General features: G+C 41.9%; 1 non-coding gene across 1 annotated transcript; it reads left to right on the top strand.

Moving 5' to 3' along the window:
- Positions 1 to 4,380: 4,380 nt before the first annotated feature.
- On the top strand, positions 4,381 to 4,462 carry Trnas-aga. Its single transcript has one exon. It is a non-coding gene; the product is annotated as a tRNA-Ser (tRNA).
- The last annotated feature ends 1,618 nt before the right edge of the window (positions 4,463 to 6,080 follow it).

Here is a 6,080-nt window from a genome sequence, read left to right as displayed (position 1 = left end):
AGGGTTGCCGCCCCGTTTTAGGGTTGCCTTTGTCGGCAACATTTTAATGTGCGGCAGCAGCAGCAGCAACAGCATTAAGCGTTGTCGATGCCCACAACATTTTCCTAATGAGCGACAAAGAATGAAGTTGCCAACTCGAAGGCAACAACCGTGCTGTGTGTGTGTGTGTGTGTGTGAGTGTATATATGTGTGTGTGTTAATTAATCGGCAAGTGCCATGCGATTCTAATTTGTTATTGTTAGTATTATGGTTATGGCTGTTGTTCTCTGGCAATTGAGCAGGAATGTTGCCAGACTCTGCCGATGCCAAAAGCATCACAGACTGAATATACTCGTCTAAGAATGATAATAATAATATTAGTAATAATAATAATAATGCTATTCTTATTTTCTTATATTTCTCTCCTTCATTTCGTCGGTCTTTCCGTCTTTGTCTGTCGGTCACTCTATCTATTTCGTTCTTTCTCAATGCCGGGGGTTCTCTCTTATTCATGGATATATATGGATATTTCTTTCTCTCTGCTTTTCTATCTTCGCTGTCGTGCTTCTTCTGCAACAGTATCTCAGCTTCAGTCTTCTTCGCCCCCTACTTTAGCTTTTGCCCATCGTTCATGTCCAGCTTCCGTTCTCATCTTTATCTTTTACTGTCTCTCTCTCTATCTATCTTTATGTCTCTCTCTCTCTCTCTTTCTCTCTCTATCTTTCTCTGCGTACACAACTTTCTATTTACGAGCTTTTTTTGCATTCCTTTACTTGTCTCCCTCTCTCACTTTTCTCAACTGAGCTCTTTGCCTCTCTCTCTCTCTCTCTATTTGCTCTCACTATCTCTTTCGGCCTGATTTTAATCTTTCCCTTTCTCCGTATTTCCATTCCTCCCTTTCGTACTGCTTCTCTCTTTCTCTCTCGCTCTCTCACTCACTCTCTTGCGATTCCCTTTTCCAACTTTCCCCTGTTCCTTCACGAATTTCCCGAGTCACTCTTCGTTGCTCAGGGATTTCTGTGGCCAGTAGTTTCGCTGTGCAGTAGCTAACTGGGGCTTGGTCACAATTCAGCTGTAATTACGGCTTACTAAATCAAAGTGTGGCCCGCCCCCTTTTCCGGGGCAATCGAGCGGCCTTTCTCGCCCACGTTGACAACTTGAAAATAAAGCAAAGGCAAAACGCAAAAAATAGCAGAAAAACATAGCTAGAGATCAATGGCAAAATGCCGACAGACGATCCGCATAGGTGCGACTACAGCAGCAACAACAACAAGAACAACAACATCAGCAACAGTGACTGCCATAAGGAAATTGCAACTGCAACTGCAACTGCAACTGCAACGACGGCAAACGGCAGCAGCAAATTAAAAGCCAACTTCAAGTTCTCGATTCGAATTCGAAGTCGGTGGCTGGCATATTGAAATAAGATCAATATCGCTCTGAGCAGCGCGTAGTTGCGTTTAAAAATATAACTACGATTGTTCTGCCCAGCAATAACAACAACAACAACAACAACAGCAACAGCAGCAACAACAACTGTCAAACAAGCAACAAGACATATTACGGGCGCGGGCAGCCCCATCGAGACCCTCGAGACTCATTTACAACTTACCGAATGAGTGTATATACATATGTATGTGTATATGTATGTATGAGTGTATGTATGTGTTTGTGTGTGTTTTGAGCAACACTTTACGCCAAATCGATTGTCCTGCTTTAACAGATGTTGAGCATGGAGTTTTGAAGGTGTTTTTCCGCCAGTGGCCCACGTTCCGACAGCCGCCACAGCTATTTAGAGCTGATCGGCACAGCTTGAAACGGCTAAAATTGTTAAAGCTAAAAGAAGAAGTGTAAAGTTAGAGAAAAGTTCTTAAAGTGGATGTATAAACGATCTGGGTATATATAATCATAATATAATATTATTAATAATACTATAAATATTGGTGTCTATAAATATATAATACTAATATAATATAATAATAATATAAATATCTTTACAATGGGATTTCAAAGTGAACACTTGTTATCCTTGCCCATAAACTTTAATATATTATTTTATTTATATATTAATATTGTTATTTAATATTTAATAGAAATATTGAAAGCAAAAGCTACTTTGAAATTATTGGAGTGTATGAAATTAATGCTGAGGACAAATCCTAAGCATGCTTTCTGAATAAGTGAATATTTTTATATTATTAGACAAATCTCATCTAGAGAAAGGGAGAGAGAGAGAGAGAGAGAGAGAGAGAGAGAGAGAGAGAGAGAGAGAGAGAGAGAGAGAGAGGGAGATAGAGTGATTGACATAGCTCTTGCTGTACTTAGTCACGGCAGTGCGAGCGAGATGTTCGTCGACAAAGCGAAGCGACATGAAATTTTCAATCTGGAATATTTCATTAGGATAGATTTTTCTAGAATTAGTAGGTATAAAATCGCATTGACAAATATATATACATATATATATATATATACACATATAAACATAGGCATACATATATTAATTTACATTAAAAGATTTCTTCAGTTATCTGCTTATATACGAGTATCAAGCTATCATGCCTTTGGCTTGAAAATGGCTAAATGGCTTACGGCTGACAGCAGTTTTGGCTGTTTTTTTGCTGTGGTGCGCTGCTGTGGTTGCTGTTGCTGGTTGTCGTTGATGCCGCTTCAGAGGCACCGCCGCAAATGCCGCCAACGCCGTCGCATAAAAACAATTGTTGCTCATGTTGTTGTTGCTGTTGTTGTTGCTGGTGCTCTTGTTGTTGTTGTACGCAATTTAAATGGAATTTCTGCTACTGGGCTCACATTGATCGCCATAAATAATCGCTATAGCAGTCGCAGCCGCAGCCGCAGCAGCCGCCGCAGCAGCAGCAGCATCAATGGTGGCGGCAACTGCAACGAGCAACAGCAACAACAACTAACAACTACGTGCAGCGGCGAAGCAACGGCGACCGCATCTCAGATGGCGCGATAAGGTAATTGGACTATTATGTCAAAAAGTATTTGGCGTTTAAGAAATATGGCCTGGCATTTGACATTTCGGCAGGCAGTAGTCGCTGGGCCCGGCCCGGCCTGGTCTGGCCTGGCCTGCCCCAAACCCTTTTGCCCAGCCACCCCCAGTCCCCCATCCGTGTGCTTGTTCTCTCCTCCTCTTCCTTTTCTTTTTTGTGGCAACAGTTACATTTGCAATTGCCACAGAACAAAAGGTGCACATTAAAAACTGTTCGCTGCTCGCCTTTCTGTGTTCGCTCTGTCTCTTGTCGTTGCTGTTGCAGTTGCAGTTGCTGTTGCGGTTGCTGTTGATATCGCGATTGCATTGATCAATACAAACCCACACACACATACACACACACATAGACAGAGAGAGAGGAGCTGAAACGCATTGTCCCTGGCAAATGATCAAAGCCAAGTGCGTGGCAATATAATTGATTGGCTCTCGCTTCGAATTTGTGATTCCTGTTTCGGGCCGAGAAGATATCACTGTTGCGGCTTTAAACACATATTCAAATCGAAGAAATGTAATATTGTTAGAGAGGGAGAGAGAGGGCGAGAGAGTTACATATTTTTTGTCAATCTTCTTCAAGCGCTCTTAATTAATTTTATGATCTTAATTATTAGTATTAATGTAAGTTAAGCTTCTGGTCAGAAAGAACTCCGAATATTCCAGCTTTCCATTAGGAAAGGGTTTTTAGGATCAGGATTTTATGAAAATTTCTGTAGTAGCTTTGCATTTGCATACTCACTAATAAAAGTGAAACGAGTATATTGGGTTTCTACAATGTCTGTTCGCCCACCTGTTCATATGAACGCAAGCCATTTATTTCCTATTGAACCCAGAGACTTTAAATTCAGAGCATACCATAGTATATCATGAAATTATAAAATGCCGAGTATTCCTCTATTCGCTGATTAAGGGCGTGCAAATCGGAAATTCCATTTTCAGCTATCTCTGAAAGCATGCTAGTCGAAGTGCTATAAATATTGGGGGCGTGGCAAGTTAAAAAATAGATCTAGCCATGAATGAGTATGTTGCAGTTGGTAACGCCCGACTTACTAGTTTTATATTAAAATTATGATTGTGTTGTTCTGATCGTATCTCAAAGATACTAAAACGTTTATACATATGGAAAAAAATTTTAAAATGTATAAGCATACTTATAAGTGAAGACAGATAAGCTCTTTTAAGTACAATCCACTATCTTCAACTGAAAAATAGATAATATTTAATCAATTCTTTTTTTGTGTAGTTCTTCCACTCGAAATTGTTTTTTTTTTTTTTTTTTTTTTTTTTTTTTTTTTGTTAATGTCAGCGCAATTGGGCTTTCGTTGAGTGCTTTGCATATCAGAACTCTACCAGGTAACGCCGTTGATTAGGCCAAACTGAATGCCGAGAGCCGTGAAGCAGTCGTGGCCGAGCGGTTAAGGCGTCTGACTAGAAATCAGATTCCCTCTGGGAGCGTAGGTTCGAATCCTACCGACTGCGAAGAGTGTTTCAAGATTTTTGCTGTTTTTTTTTTCGAGATCAAGAGAGAGAGAGGGAGAAAGAAAGAGGGAGAGAGAGAGTATCACTTACATTAATTAAGCCAAGTCAAGCCATGGCAAGGAATGCCTTTTTGGCATTTAAAGAGATATACAATGTTGTTGTTGCTACTCCGCAGTCGCTGCTGATTGGGCGGGGCGGGGTGGGGCGTAACTGGAGGCAGCTGGCGTCTTGTGTTTTGTTGCTGAAAACGTCATCGTTTTTAATGTATTTATTACATTTATTAAACACATACAAAAGGCATTAAAATGCCATGGCTCGCATCTAATTAGCGCAACGGCAGAGGGCCGTACGACTCAGACTCCTCTTTAGTCCAATGGAAAATTGGCGTCTCCGTCGCACCGTGAGCCCGAAAAAAAAAAAAAAAAAAACAAAATACAAATAAAAATAAGCAAGAAAAATGAAATAACAAGATGAATTACCTTTTGCCACTGCACGTGAAACTGACACGCGAATGTGTGTGCGATGGACTGCCCGGTAGGTAGGTAGCTGGCAGGTAGCTATAAGTGGGGACAGGTGGGACAGGGGGTATATAGCTGTACAGGTGAAGTCCCTACCGAGTCGCCGTTTACCGCTTGTCCGCCAGTCCGTTTGTCCGCCTGTCTCTTTGTCCGCTTGTCCGCTTGTCTGCTTGTCCTCAAAAGTTCTGGCCATGCCACACATGGCTTTCAACACGTTCTTGTTTTGGTTTCTTTCTTGCTTTTTTTTTTGGCCATTTCTCTGGGCTGTTGGCTGGCTGGGTCAGCTGCCTTGAAAGTGCTGCGTGACGTCGCGTCCCGTCTTGGTTGCCGTTGATGGCTCAATTCATTTGTTGTCTGCTGCCACTTTGCCAGTTCGCCGAAATGCATTTTTAATTTAATTTCATTTTGAATAATTTCGCTGGGCGCGCGCATTAAAAAATGTTTAACATAGCAACAGAGCCATTAAAATTACCTTTCCCGACCAAAGATGGCCGCTTTTCGATTTGGATTATGCTCAGCTCTGTTTCTTCTATTTTTTTTTTTTTTTCATTTTGCCTCTGCTCTTTTCCTTCTCTCTTTTAATTGCTGCGCCTCAATTATGATAATATGTTGGCCGAGCTCTTCTAGTTATTAAGACGTTGTTCTTTATATTCTTTTTTGCCTTTTCATTCCTCGCTTTGCATAAATTCCGGCTTGGATTATACGCAAATCGCAAAGTCGGCGGCTCAGGCTCATTTTCCAATTCACATTTTCATGCGGTCGCGTTTCGTTTTCATGCATTTAATTGGGCTAGCCGCGGCCGCAGCCACATCGACAGAGAGCCACATCTGCACCGCACCGCACCACACCGCACCGCACCACACCGCACCGCACCGCATCGCATCGCATCGCATCGCATCGCTTCGCATCGCACCGCTGGAATGGGAACCGAGCAGCGCGCCTCTTCCATCAGCTGCGATTACATTCTAATTACGTAACATTCTTATTAACCAAATGATACAGTGAAAGGGGAGGCAAGGCGAGACAAAAAGCGCATAGCGAGTGCAGAGCAGAGAATTCAGTGCACGCTTCACAACACTATAGTTGGAGAATATCTATCC

The sequence above is a fragment of the Drosophila mojavensis genome, unplaced genomic scaffold (genome assembly GCF_018153725.1).
Source record: "Drosophila mojavensis isolate 15081-1352.22 unplaced genomic scaffold, ASM1815372v1 contig_136, whole genome shotgun sequence".
NCBI lineage: Eukaryota > Metazoa > Arthropoda > Insecta > Diptera > Drosophilidae > Drosophila > Drosophila mojavensis.
The sequence above is the reverse complement of the archived record's forward strand: the minus strand, read 5'-3'. Positions and strand labels throughout refer to the sequence as shown.